The sequence below is a fragment of the Equus quagga genome, chromosome 3 (assembly GCF_021613505.1).
Source record: "Equus quagga isolate Etosha38 chromosome 3, UCLA_HA_Equagga_1.0, whole genome shotgun sequence".
In the NCBI taxonomy this organism is placed as follows: Eukaryota; Metazoa; Chordata; class Mammalia; order Perissodactyla; family Equidae; genus Equus; species Equus quagga.
In genome coordinates, this window is record NC_060269.1 from 106,834,114 (window position 1) to 106,850,649 (window position 16,536).

The following is a 16,536-nucleotide window of genomic DNA, read 5'->3' on the forward strand; positions in this document are numbered from 1 at the left end:
ATTAGATCTAATTATTGCCATATATTGACAAAGGTTGTATTTCTCCAATGATTTATTCTTAATATTTTTGAAAATATTCGATTTTCTACCAAGTGTCTCATCATCTTCCCAGTAACTTATACTATTACAACATGGAAAATATCATACTCAATTAATCTCTCTCACTCTCTTTCTTCTCATGTCCTTTGTGTTCCAAGTCATATAGAATTGAACATCTGAAGTTATTTTATTTTGTTTTCTTTTTCTCCACCTAAGCTTTCTTTCCATTCTAAGAATATGCATTCGCCTTTAGGCCACTATTGTCATTCCTTAGACACTTGCATTTCTGTATTATCTGACCTGATTATTTCTCAAGTTTTTGTTTAATCTCCAACGCTGAATATGACATAATGACTAAATGAGATTAATTCTTCTTCCAAGGTATGCACTACTGAGTTGTTCTGTGTGTGATACCACAAAAACTTCCAATGTCCCACCTTTTTTTTGTCATTAGCTTTTTCTATCTGGCTTTGAGGAATTCAATCCATCTCTTATCTTTATTTTCAAAACTTCATAAAATCCATTTCTCATGCCATTTGAATAAATAAATATATGTAAATGAATATGTGCAAAGAAAGGAAAAGACAAGAAAAAACCTCAGTATATCAATAATTTATGTTTTGAATTATACATCATTGTCTTATTTTTATGCAAATTTATAAATGAAGATGTTTTAACATATGTTAACACTATTATTTCCATAATAAAAATATAATATAATTTAATTTACAAAAGAAGAAATAAGAATGAATTGTCCTGTGGCTTTGCCTAAAATTATTAAAATTTAGTAGTTAACAATATTGATTCATTTTTCAAAAGTAAATGAATGATAAAAGATTTCTCAGAGCTATATAGTATAAGGCTTTGAGTATGCTTTCTGGAAATGCAGCCAAATCATTAGACTAAGACATGATTTTATTTAAAAAATATTATCTCCAGAATAATCCATCTAAGTTTGAATGCTTACTAATAATCATCCTTAATAATGGTAATAAATCACTTTTTGAATGCTGTTTCTCTGCCAACTACCAAACTGTTTCTCAACAAATTCTTTTAGCAACTATGTTATTTGGATTTTGTTATTATTCCCATTTTTAAGATGAAGAATATAAAGCACAAACAGATGAAATTACCACCCTTAAGTTAAATAGCACGCAATTTACAAGAAGGCATTTGAAACCAAGTCTTTCTGATTCTAAATTCTGTGTCACAAGGAAAGGATGTTTAACATATTTTAAATTCTATAAAATAAAATTTTGTTGGTTTTCAAGGGACTATTTTTGAAAGTATTTAAATTATGAATGGTTAGGGAGTAGGTAAGTGTATAAGAAAGATTATGAAGAATTAAACAATAGTAATTATTTGAAATGTAAGAGTTTTCCTCTAAAGTTACCACACATTTTAATGTATTGGCATGCCTTTAAAGGTTTTGTCACAGAGTTTAAAATATTGCATATTATTTTTCTAGAATACAGTTTGTTGAAATTAGATATAACAAAAACTCAATCCATGTATTATCATTTTGTGTCAAATTCTTTTAGGCCCAAATTAACTCCTGGAGAGCCTTATTTCTAGCATCACCATTTTCTGACATTATCTGATTCAGATGTTATACTAACATTATCAAGACTATTCCTTAATTGTATAAACCCACTCCCAACTAAAGGAGGAAGAAATTGCCTTGGATAGTTGAAGTGGCATTAAAATAGAGGATGTACCATTACCTAGATTTCTTAGGTCTGCATTATTATAATTCAAAACATTCTGCATAAATCATCTTGCCTAGAAACATTGATGAATGAGAATTCAGAGTGATTTAAATACCTGTACAAAATACATACTTCATGTTTCTTCAGTAAGCATACTTTCACCAATTATTCAATCCGAAGAATTAAATGGAAACAAAAATTAGTTGGACAATTATTTGTATCTCTTTCAGTTGTATTTAACTACAGATTTTAAGATAATTGCTTTATATAAGCAAAGGAAATCTTGAAAACATATATGAATAAAAATTGCATTGATTCTCTTGGCAGAAGATCCATGTTTAGTTTTTCAAGCAAAAAATATAGTGTGTGAATTTTAATACAACATATATTCTGTAAAATATTCTGATAATACTCTCAATATTGGCTCTTTCATGGGCTATATCTTGATTTATTGATCATTCTCTTTTCCTTGTTTGTATTCTTTTTAGCAGAATCTCAAAAGAAGAAGACAAAACCAGTCAAAACTTAGAACATTTAAGTTTATACATACACACTATTTTAATGTGTGGTGTAAACTTGAAAAAATGTACATATTTGGGTATATATATATATGCATATATAGGTGTATATATTAGTTGTACATATTACATTATATATAGTATATATATGCCTATATATGTATGTATATATAAATATGTATATATTTGCAACTGACTCTTATAGTAGGTGTGCATGATTTACATTCTTCTACAAATAATGATGTCAGTAAATGATTTAAAATTTATGGAGAATAAAATTATTAGTGTTTGGATTTAACATAATTTTAGTTTCATGAGCTCTTGCCCTACTTTGTGAAGGTAAAGTCAATGAAATAAACATATAAATGAACTTGTGTGTGTGTGTGTATCAGTGTGTTACCATTCCAAGGCAATTGATTAAAAAGATTATGCTAAAACAAAAGACAAGTGTGGACATTGCTGCTTGAATTTTCCTTATGAAGGTTATTACCAAAATTTTGTGAATGAAAGAATTAAGAATTAATACTTTTCAAAAGTTATTTATATATTAATTAGTCAATTAAAGTAAATATAATCTTTTATTCAACTTTCTGTACTTCTAAATTTACAAAAGACATCATTGTATTATCTGTTATTTAAGCTAGAGACCTGACACACCTGAACAAATAAATTTCTCCCTTTTATAGCATACTTGGTTCATTTGTTAGTAAACTGTTATAACTATGTCTCAATATCTTACCTAAATTCTAGTTTGTTTTTTAATTCAGGGAAATATTTTTTTTCATTCTTTCACATATGATCACTTACAATGTACATTATACATGGGCATATTTATTACATTTCTCTTTAAAATAGCCTTTGTCTATCTAACATATGTTAGTTTGATAGAAGTGTTATAAAATGTCACATGATGCTATATGTGTTAGTCACAGCATTAACACAAATACACACACACACACACACACATTGAAGACATTAGATAACTATCTAGCCATTATTTATTAAATATTTACTGGGTCAAACTTCAAGAGAAGGCAGAATCCAGAGATGAAAAGAAGGGAGGAGATCTAACACATGTGTAATTGGAGTTCCAGAATGACAGGGTAAAGAGAATGGGGAGGAACAAATATTTAAGGAAATAATCGCTTAAATTTTCCAAAAGAAATAAAACATGCCATGCCAAACTCAAGAATATAAACAAATATAACACAGGATAAATAATAAAAAATAAAATTCTCGTCTAGATAGATCGTAGTAAAATATCTAAATATTAAGGTTAAAGCAAAACGTAGAAATAGATTACCTTTTGAGGTTCCTTAATTAAAGTAACAGCTAACTTCTTAACACAAACAATAGAAGTCAATGTGGTCTCATTTTATCTTGAAAGTGTTCAAATAAAATGACTACACAAAATTTAATAGCTAAGGTAAGAGTAAAATAATGATGTGTCCAGTTCCAAAAATGATGAAAATAAAGATGGAGAGAATTTGATACCAGTAGAGGAGCACTAAGGGGTTTACTTGAGATCAAAGAAAAATTATTTAGATGGCATGGAAAAGATGCAGTAAGGAAGTAAAGAAGGAAAAGGAAAGAACATATTTAAATATTCACAGTGTAAACATAAATAATGTTTTGTAGTGTTGAACAGGTAGAGATAGAAAAAGAAAGGAAGGAAGGAAGGAAGGGAGTAAAATGTGTGTTAATATCATATAGGTGATTGCCAGGGGCTGGGGGGATGGGGGAACAGAGAGTTATTTTTTAATAGATACAGACTTTCAGTTTGGGAGGATGAAAAAGTTTGGAGACTGTTGGTGGTGATGCTTGTGCAACAAAGTAAATATACTTAATGCCACAGGATAGTACACTTAAAGATGATTATAAGGTAATTTTTTTCTTTTGGGAAAACATACATATTTTAAAATTTACTTAGTTAAAATAGTTTAAAAAAATAGTTAAAAATTCCTCCAGTCCCTGGCAACCACCATTCTAATATCTGTTTCTATGAATTGGACTACTCTAGAAACCTCATATAAATGGAATTATACTATAATTGTTCTTTTGTAATTGATTTATTTCACTTAGCATAATGTCTTCAAGGTCCATCCATGTTATAGTATGTGTCAAAATTTCCTTCCTTTTGAAAGCTGAATAATGTTTCACTGTATGCATTTTCACTTTTTGTTTGTCCATTCAATCATCATTGGACACTTGGATTGCTTCCACCTTTTGGCTATTGTGAAAATTCCTGCTGAACATGAGTACACAAATATCTGCCTAAGTCCCTCCTTTCACTTCTTGGAATGGTAAATTTTATGCTATTTGTACTTCACCACAGTAAAAAAAGAAAAACTAATAATAGCATATAATTCAGTAAATTCAGTGTAATAAATGAACTGACTAGTAAGGAATAAAAATAGCAAACAGTATTAACTTTAAGAAGATTATCTACGGAGGGGATGTAGAGAAAAGGAAATCCTTGTACACTGCTGGTGAGAATGTAAGCTGGTGCAGCCACTATGAAAAACAGTCTGGAGGTTTCTGAAAAAAATTAAGAATAGAAATACTCTATGATCCAGCTATTCCACTACTGAGTATTTGTCCAAAGAACACGAAAATACTAACTCAAAAAGATATGTGCACCCTTATGTTCACTGCAGCATTGTTCACAATAGTCAAGACTTGGAAGCAACCTAAGCGACCATCAACAAATAAATGGACAAAGAAGATGTGATATATAGGTATATAATATATATATTACACATAATATATATAATGTGTGTATATGATATATATATATATATATATATAACAAAATACTACTTAGCTTTAAAAAAAGATGAAACCTTATCATTTGCAGCAACATGGATGGACCATGAGAGTGTTATGCTAAATGAAATGTCAGATGGAGAAAGACAATTACCATATGATTTCACTCGTATATGGAAGATAAACATACAAACAAACATACCCATAGATATAGAGAACAGCTTTGTGGTTACCAGAGGGGAAAAGGGTAAACGGAGAGAAAAAGGGGTAAAGGGGCGCATGTATACAGTGATGGATGGCAACAGACTTTCAATGGTAAACACAACGTAATCCATACAAAAGTTGAAATACAATGATGTACATCTGAAATTTATATAATGTTATAAACCATGTGATCTCAATAAAAACAAGTTATCACCAGAAAAAAAATTTTGTAACTATGCATGGTGATGGATGTTAGACTTGTTGTGGTGATCATTTTGCAATATATACAAATTTCAAATCATTACGTTGTATATTTGTAACTAATATAACGTTATATGTCAATTATACCTCAATAAAAAAGAAAGTGCTCTATAAAAAAAGATTAGCCACATATTTAATAATAGATGAGTCTTAGCCATATTATCTTTTAATTTTATTCTATAAAATAATTTTTAAATTGCTATGAAATAATTTCTCATTATGTCCGTTATGAACACTGTTTATTGACATACACATCTCCATTTCTTAATATGATAATTAGCTAATAAACGTGTAATTCAAAAAATATTCTTGATGGCTCTCATATATTAACTTTCCTGGATTTTAGATTTAGCTCATTGCAATATCACATCCAACAGCACATCTACGATAATTGCTTCAGAGGAAAAATGGATGTCTAGTGTAAGTTTGGTATTGAGATATTTCACGCTCTACATTGGCTCAGATGATAGATAAAATCAGTAAAAAATAATTTCTCATCCAGATGCATCTGCTATCATGCCTGTATACTTAAATATCATTTCTGAAAACAATCTCTAGTGGTCTCTAGAAAAATCTTACTCAACAGTGAAGTAACAATATAAAGAAAATACACTGTTTACACACAAACTATAACATAGGAACAGTTTCAAAGTTCTTGCTGCCCAGCTATTCAATTCTACCTTCAAATGCTTGCAAAATAAGATAAATTCATTTCTGACTACATCCATTTCTAGCATTTCTCTCTAAAAGAATGTGGATTAACTCATTAACTTTTTTCTTTCCCAGCCTACATTTCCTATTTTATAAGCCTGCTTAGAGGTACTGCATAAGGAAGTGCACAAATGGCAAGAGCACAGGTTAATTAATTGCACACACCCACATAACCAGCACCCAAGACAAGAACCAGAACTCAACAGCATCCCAGAAGTACTCTGAGTACACCTTCCAGTCACCACTTGTTCCAAAAGGGTATCCACTATGCTACTTTTAACACAAAGATTTACTTTGCTTGTCTTTTGAACTTTATATCAAAGAAAGCATATGGCTTTACTTTACGTATCTAGTTTTTGTTTTTTCATATATTTTGAGTTTCATCCATGTTGTTGTATGTGTGTACAATTTGTTCATTCTCCTTGTCGTATAAGGGTTTACTGTATGAATATACAGCATGTATTTATCCATTCTACTGTTGATAAATATTTGAATTGTTTCCTGCTTTTGCTTCCTACAGTGAGAGTTACTGTTCATATTTTTTGTCCAGATATTATGGCAAACATCCATAAGAAGATCTCTTAGATTATAACAAGGAATGGAATTGCTGGTTACATAGCATGCATTTGTTAAGCTCAATAGATGGCTGGCAAAAAATTTTCAAAATTATTTATAAAAATTACACATACAGCAAAGGTGCATGAGAATTCCTTTGCTCCAAACATGCAACACTTGAAATTTTTGACTTTTAAAAAATTCTAACCATTTTCATGGTGCGTAATAGTATCACATTTTGATTATAATTTACCTTTTCCTGATGATTAATTAATTTCAGTACTCTGTCATATGTTTATTGAATAATTGGATAAACTTTTGAGGTGCCTATTTTTTTCCTATTGATTCGTCTCTCTTTTGCTTTTGTATTCTAGATATGAATTTTTGTTGGATGTACATATTTAAAATATATTTACCCACTCCATGTATGGTCTTTTCATTCTTTTAATGTCTTTTGATAAACACAGTTTTTTAATTTTAGTACAACCAAATTTGTTTTTCTTCACCTGTATGTCCTTGTTAAGAAATATTTGCCTAACCAAGGACATAAAAATATTCTCCTATATTTTCTTCTAGGATTTTTATTGATTTATCTCTTATATTTAGATCTACAGTATATTTAAATGTACTTTTCTTAATGCTACCACTCAATTTTTTTCTTATGGACATTCAATTATCCAGAATTATTTTTCAGAAAGATCATCCTTTTTCAATTTCAGAATGTGTTTCTCCTTTATCACAATTCAGATGACCATATATGTGTGGATATCTGTCTGGATGTCAAAAGCTATTCCTTTGGTCAATTTATCTACCTTGAGACAAAATTGTCCTGTCTTAGTTGCTATAACTTTACAACGTGCCCTGGTATTTGGTAGTGCAAGCTTCCAGCGTTCTCTTCCTTTTCTGTCAAGCCTGCCTTGTCTATTCTTGGCCCTTTGTCTTACCATATGAAGTTTAGAATCAGATTATGAATTTACAAACACACACAAATGAATACATGGTTGTGATTGAGATTGCATTGAATCCACAAATCAATTTAAGGAAATTGAAAGCTTTACAAAAGTAGTTCCCAAATGGAGGAGATTTTGACTCCAACAGGGTATTAGTCAATGTCTAGAGACATCTTTTGTTGTCGCAACTGGAGAGGCTACTGCATCTAGTGAGATTGAGGCCAAGAATGATGCTTAATATCCTACAATGTACAAGATAATCTCCCCAACTAAAAGTATTCGACCCAAAATATGAACAGTGCCAAGGTTCAGAAACCCTCCTTTACAATATTTAGTGTTCCAATCCATGAAAATCACATATTTATACATTTATTTAGAACAATTTTCATTTACCTAAGCAATGTCTTGTGTTTTTCACTATGGAGGTTTTACACATCTTTTATTATATGTTTTCCTAGGAATTTGATGTGTGTGTGTTTTTTAAAGCGACTGTAAAGCATGCTGTTGTTTCATTTTTCAGTTGTTTATTACCAGTATATAGAAATTAAATTGATTTATCTATATTGATTTGATATCTATGATCTTGTTCGATTCACTTATTGATTCTTATTGTTATTCTCTAGATAATTTTAAATTTTCTCCATACACAATATGGTATCTGTGACTGATAATGGATTTATTGTCTCTTGCTGAATAGTAATGCTGTTATTTCTTGTAATTTTCTTACTGTCTTTTTTATGGTCTCCAGTACAGTGCCTAATAGAAGGGGTTATAGTAGCCTTCTTTATCTTGTTCCTGATTTCAGGTAGAAAACTTTCAATAATTCATTATGGGTAGGATATCTGCTCTAGGTTTTTTATTAATATTCTAAATATATTAAGAAAAGTTTTTTCTATCCTATTTTTTGTATTTTATTGCTATAACTTGGTAATTTATTTTATAAAATGCTTTCCAGCATGTTTAGAAATGATTATATGGTTTTTTTTTTTTTCATTTCTTATTACGTGGCAAAACAGATTAACTTGAATATTAGGGGGGGAAAAACTCTTCTAACTCCTGGAATAATCTGCATTTGAGTGAAGTTTTATATTTTGCTGTATTTTATTCATAGTATTTTGTTTAAGGTTGTTCATCTAGGTTCATGAGCAAAATTGACCTATAATTTTCATTTCTTTTGACGTCCCTTTTATGTTTTACTATTAGGGTCATTTTGCTCAAATGTCTTCAGAAATTTTCCCTCTTATTCTTTTCTCTGGAAAAGTCTCTGTGAGATGGCTGTTAGTTTTTTTCCTATTTATTAGGAATGTTTAATTGCAGAAGAGATAATAGAAGTGGTTTACTCCAGCAACATTTGATATTAGGTAAATATTTTTTAAAACCATGTGAATTAAAACCATCATTTGTGTATACCTTTTCTTCATATTTACTATAGACCAGAAACTGCATGTCTTGTTTTATTTATTATATATTTTTCTTTTTAAAATCCGAGTCAACTTCTTATAGAAGTAAAACATTAAGCCTAGTACGTTTCACCCATCGTTATAAGTTGTAATTTCCATAGATCTGATTACATCTAGTTTTCCTAGTGGATTGAATTGAGGGAGATGATAAAATAGATTCTATTTAGTCAATATCCAGACTGTAACAATTTGGAAAACATATTTAGTCCGTAACTATTCCCAGATTATCAAAATAAGAAACATGTTTCTATTCTGTTGAGTAGGAATGGAATTAATTTACTCCTTTCCCATAACTTCTTTTGGATTTTATATTTATATTTTTTTCCAAAATCACTATATATTTATTCTTGTGCCATGATATACAATAGACATACATGATATACAATAGACATACGTAATATTACATACAAAATATGTAATAGATGATGAGTTTGCCTTGTAAGGCATTCCTTCATTTATACATTCATTTAAACTGCAAGGAGAAATTTCATGTAACTTCGAGTTTTCATACTGGGAAATAGCTACCCAAAAGAAGAAGGAAATGAAGTGTCAGGAGGAAATGTTAGCTACAGACACTTTAAAATCCAGTTTTGTGAGTACATTTATGTCCCAAATTATATAAAAATGGGCAGCATCCTACTCTTAAACACAAATGGACCATTTTCTCAAATACAGTGATACCACAGTATTGATTTATTGTTGGTACATATAACAATTTACCTTGATTACTACAAGCCCTCTCAGTGTAGCACGACTTATCTTTCCTGATTTGAATGTACATTGTAACATTTTTATTGGAGTGGGTATGTCTCAGATAAAAATAGAGTGTAGTTTTGGTTTTTGGCGTGACCTTGTCATTTGAGAAAGCATTACATTTTAACGACATATAATTTAAAATGCCTCTAGGAGTGAGTTGAATTTACTGAGATATTTTTAAGAGTAATTACTTATCAGAGGTTGTCAGAGCACTTGTAGAGTATCAGCCTTCTTCAGGGAAGATATTTGAGACTACTTGAAATGAATTAATACTTCTACCATTAATGTTTAATGGGAGACCATAGTGAAAAAGATGGATGCTTATATAATTGACATCCTTAACATTTAGAGTTGAATACTTAAATGCCAGTAACATAATTCTGAATAAAATGTCAGGACCCAACTCAATAATATTTAATGATGTAGTAGGAAAGGAATGAACAGAAGTCATTTTATATTATTAATGAAATTATTTAAAATAAGCTTAATTGTCCCCATATATCATTAAGAATTTTTATTCATATTATTGTTTCTACAAATAATTTGTCTCAAATGTTCAACTTATACCAGTCCAGAGATGTCAAATATCTTTCTGATTCACACAATTGCAAAACGCTTTTATCAAATGTAAAAAGCAATTATACTTGGTCAGCTAGATATTTTAATTTATTACAATTGGTACAGTACCTAATTCTGCTTTATTCTTGATTTTTTAGTCTTGGTCAACAGATCAGTCTTTTTCTAGTTAAATCATATGCTTAATAAAGTTAACTTATACTCGTAGAACTAGTAGGCATATACAAAAATAAAAATAAAAACATATAATGCCAAAACAATATCCACACAAAAGTTATTAATTATTAATTAGCATGGTTGAGAAATAACTGAATGAGAGACAACTATATTACATACCAATATGGTTACATAATTTTTACTAATAATTCCATGAAACTGAGAGGCAAGAGTTTCAAGAGTAATTAACTTCATGTTTAATTTAAAAGAAAATGGTGTTTTTGGGGTTCTTCTGCAAAACTGTTTTTGGGGAAGGGCACTTTAGAGGATTCTTTTTAAATCTTTACTCACCATATACCTAGAGCTGTAAGAAACTGAGAGCAGATAACAGTTTGGGCAAATTATAATTTGCTAGTCATTTTGCCAAGCCTCAAACTCTGCCACTGTAATCTTAATTACCTCTCTCAGAAGAAAATAGGCTACAATGTGCTAATAAAACTTATATTTAACTATGTCCCTAAATGTAGGAAGGTTCTTGAAGAGAATTCCTGGATGAGGTAATGAATCATGCCCTCATCTTCATACAATAGAGGAAAGAGTTAATATTAAGCGTGAAATTCTGAGACTATATTGACAAGTAGCAGGAGGTAGTCCAAGATATCAACTGGCATTGACTAGCTCTAAATATAGTCATCTTTTCCATCTCTGTCTAGGCTACTAAACGGATAACCAATCTCCTGAGAGTCAATGTTCCATTTTATAGTATTATTATAGTATATTTTATAGTAATGGCTCTCAAATTGAACTCTCAGGAACCTTCCAGGGACTCCAGAGGTCAAAACTATAGTCATTATAACTCTTTTTCACTCACATTCCCTCGGAAGCATATAGTGGATTTTTCAAAAGGCTACAGGATAAGCGATTTTACCACAGACTGAATGCAAGAAGGCATACAAATCCAGCTGCCTTCAGTAAGCCAGTTATTAAGGATATTTGTTGAAGTGTAAAACAATGTCACTCTTTTAACCTTTTTTTCTTGTTTTGGAAAGTATAATTATTCTTATTAAAGTATGTTATATATGCAATGGTTTTATTGTTATTTCCAGTGAATTAATAGTTTTTCAGATTTAATTTCTAATATTGTAAATGTTAATAGATTTAACATATGAATAAAAATTCTGTGGACCTTCAATACGTTCTAAGATTGTAAAGCGACTCAAGTACAGCGCTTGTAGATAGCTACTTTGCCCAAACATTTCCCAATGTCAACACAATGGCAATCAGGATATTATTTTTACCCATTTCTGTAAGCAAATTTGGGGCAAGGGAAATGCTGTCACCTCACTGTATTTCCAAAATGTAGTACATTCTCTGGAACAAAGTAGCTACTTAAGTATTTGATGAATTAATAAATGGCACTTGTGGCGGAAATGCATGCATTATTTAGCACTAGTCTTCAGTTATCCTGACTTGTTAACCTTACCCAAGTCAGATTTACATTATTGCCCACTTCTTTTAAAAGACATATCTGTCAATTTCCCTTACTGCTTCAATGCATTAGTCACCTATATGCAGAAATTATTTGTCAAACTTTTAAATAAATATTAAATAAAATTTTTTAATAGTATGAATTTTACATTAATAAATACTGTTGTATACTTCTTTTCATAATACTTTTAATACTTTTCATAATATTTCCTCTGCTCTATTGTGTATTTTAGCTGGTTTTTGTATTTACAATGAACCAAATTGAAAATGAGGAGGCAAAATCATATTTTAGTTTCTTGTTACTGCTAATGCTTTTCTCGTTCAATGTAAGTGAAGTCCGTAACTTCATTTTATGTAACTTCTATGCTTAAATAACTTCTATATTTTTCCTTTTATATGTTATTTATTCAATATATTAATTTTGTTATTTTGGAGAGTAACTAAATAATTTAATGATCCGTATTCCCTCATCAAATTTCTAGTGATTGTGTATGCCTATATGGTTTTCAAACTTTCAAAGAACAGTGAAAGCTGGTAAAGTGCAATTATCTTTGATTAGGATACCGAGCCAAAGAGAAAATAAAGTTGATTATAGTTGCACTAATTTTACTGTCAATTGTTTTTAAGGTCTGCTTTTTATTTATTTATTTATTTTTGGTGAGGAAGATTGGCCAATAGTTAACATCTGTTGCCAAAATCCTCTTTTTCTTTTTTTTTCTCCTCAAAGCCTCAGTACGTAGTTGTATATCCTAGCTGCAGGTCATTCTAATTCTAATGCCTCCACAGGACGGCTTGATGAGTGGTGCATAGGTCCATGCCCAGGATCCGATCTGGCAAACCCTGGGCCGCCAAAGCATAGTGCATGAACTTAACAACTCAGTCATGGGGTTGGCCCCTCAGTGACAATTTAAATGTCTGAAATTTTAGTTTATAATGCCAAAGGAATATTATTCACTTTGAAATTTAAACTTAAATTCCAAGTCAAATTTATTATATTTTAATTGATTTATTTAATTGACTTTTGTTTCCTTAGCAACTACCTATAATTAGGAATATTGAGAAAATGGTTTTTCAAATGTTTGAAATGACACGTTGCTACTTTTTGTGGGAATTAAATTCTTAAGATTTAAAGGGCACCAATAAGTATGATTTCAAGTGTCTTAATGATATCTTTAGCATATTATAATTTTCCTTAGGAAAGAACACCAAATTAGATTGGGATATTTAATTTTATACACAGAGCATGTTTTTCCTTTTCCCTCATTCCTCCTTAATCCATTTCAAAACATATGACTTGTGAGTATGATCGGGTCTTTTTAAAAATATATTTTTCTCTTTCCCCAGAGATAGTGTCTGGTATTTATTTCCAAGTCATTTAGCAGATTCTTGATCATAGCTTAGAATATATAATTTATCTCCAGAATTAATGTTCCTAGATAATAATGGTTAATATTCATCACATTAAGGTACAGATTATTATTTTATTAGCATTACTTATTTATTTAATTAAAAAATTACATTTTTTACATAGCTCTATTCATTATTCCAATCTCTATTGGAGTGTAAGAATTGTTACAAAATTGATTGTCACGTTATTTAGTTCACTGTATGTTTTATTTACAACTTTGAGGCCAAAATGTACATAATGTACAGATAATATTTTCTTTCATTTCTATGTATCTGTTATGAAAGGTGCTAAAATTAAACTGGTAGAAATATATTTTAAATAATTTATTTACCTGAAATACCTCTTGCATATTATTTTTAATATCTAATAACTGTAAAATAATTTTTAAAAATATTGTAAAATAATTCCATCTACCACATACCAGAGACACTGAAATTTTCTGAAATTTAATGCATAATGTTATGTGACAAAAAAGTCTCCATAGGGTTTAAGAAAAGAATATCATCTCAAAGTAATGGGAAAAAATCCTACAAATTGTTAAATTCACAACAACTCAAGAAAATCCCAAATGTAGAAATTTGATAACATGTAAATATTTCCTTAGATCTTTATAATGCTCTATTTTGAATAATGTCTATTACCTGGCAATTATTCTTTCCCTTTTAAATAGTTGTTGAACTATTTTTTATATGGTTAGTAATATATTAATTTATACTCTCATCATGTCATACTGGCTGAGAGTTTTACTAAGAAAAAAATATATTAATTCTGATAACTCCTCAGAAACTTCCTTTAAAATTTATAGCTTATTTCAAGCTAGTAGACTGATTTTAATTATTGGCATAATTTTGCAACATATCTCAATGCTATACAAACTTGACAAAAAAAATCAATTTGATCCTTTCTGGATAAATGCTGAAATAAGGAGACTCCCAGTTCTTCAGAATTTCCTTTATCTGTTATGTAAAACTCAACACCACCAGCCCAATGATTTCTTCTTCATAGAGAAGTTGAATGTGATCTTTATTTTAAAGGATCACTATTAACAATTTGTGTTTTCTTTTGATTTTGTTTTATGGCGTGTTTCAATAGATTGCAAGGTTCTGATGGGAAGCCAGGAAACGTGTAAATGCAGTACACAGGCTATGATTCTTTGATCCTAGTTCTCCACAGTCTAGATTTCTTTATATAATGCTATTTTTATTTATTTCCTTTATTCAAAAACATGTTAGCAAAAGGAATACGCTAGTGATAGTTCAGAAGGACATATGTAGTCCTTTTTTTTTTTTTTTTTTGAGGAAGAGTAGCCCTGAGCTAACATCTGTCACCAATCCCCCTCTTTTTGCTGAGGAAGACTGGCCCTGAGATAAGATCTGTGCCCATATTCCTCTACTTTATATGTGGGACGCCACCACAGCATGGTTTGATGAGTGGTGCATGGGTCCACACCTGGGATCCAAACAGGCGAACCCTGGGCTGCTGAAGCAGAGCACATGAACTTAACTGCTAAGCCACATGGCTGGCCCCCATAGTCCATTTTTAATTACTTTGTTGTAAATTAATTAGTGATCCAAACTCTCGAAATTTTGGAAATGTCACAAAAGCTTTTAGATTGTTTAAAAGTATTAAATTTATGGAATGTCTATAGAAATTATGAAAACAATGAGAATCCTGGCATTCTTTCATTAGTAAGGACAGCTTCAACACCTCCCATACTGCCACCTTATCCTTGATGTCCCGTCATTGTCTGTCTGCCCTCCCCCACAACACCTACACCTAGCCTGCCCTCTCAGGTTTTTACTATACGGTTTGAGACTTTTCCTTTGTTATTTTTCTGCTACTGATTTCTGGGGTTTGGATGGAAATTTACCTTTATGATTAATAAAATAGAAAAGCAAAGAACAAAATAAAACAGAACAACAAAAAAAGGCATGACTCAAAGGCAAAAGCATGTTTGGTGGACGAGAAGGACAAAACAGCCAAGGTGGTTGGATATTAGTGAACAAGGATGAGTGTGGTTCTGAGATACAGTGACGGAGATGGTTAAGGATCATCGCCTTTTGGCTATGGCAAGAAGCTTGGAATTTATTTAAAGAAAATGGGAAAGCTACTAGCTCTTCAAAACAGGAATGTAGTGGATTGAAGGGAAGCACATTGGAAGTAGTTAAGATCGTTTAGAAGACTACTGCAGTAGACAAGGTGGAAGATAATAGGCTTTAGCACAATAGATATGGTAAGAAATAGACATATACTGTGAAGATTTATTTGGGACATGTTTTAAGTGGAGATAATAGTCTTACTAATATTTTGCATAGTAAATGTGAAGGAAAGTGAAGGATTAATGATAACTCATAAGTTTTTGGCTTCAAAATTGGCTGAATGGTGTAGCTATTTACTAGAATGGGAAAGTCCATGTAAGAGGTCTTTGGGCAGAGACTGAGAAGTCAAAGTTCTCTTTTTTCCACATTAAATTTGATATATTTGTAAGAAAATCATGTTGGGATTTCCAGTAGATTGTTGGTTATATCTATGTGAAGATCAGTTTACTAACCAGGGCTAGAAAAACAAACTTGGAAATCTTTGGCAGATATGTTTGTTTTAAAGGCATATGTCTCAAATAAATCTCTTGGGAGTGAAACCAGAAGAAAGAAGTTTAAAGGATTTAGAACTGAGCCTTGAGACTTTCCAAAATAGAGGAGGAGCCAGAAAACAAATTTTTGAGTCACAACTTTTCTTTCTTTCTTTCTTTCTTTTTTTTTTTTTGCTGTGGAAGATTGGCCCTGAGCTAATCTCTATTACCAATCTTCCTATTTTTGCTTTAGGAAGAGTGGCCCTGAGCTAACACCTGTGCCAATCTTCCTCTATTTTGTATAGGAGTTGCTGCCACAGCATGGCTTGTTGAGTGGTATAGGTCTGCACTTAGGATCTGAACCTGTGAATCCCAGGCCACCAAAGCAGAACGTGCTGAACTTAACCCCT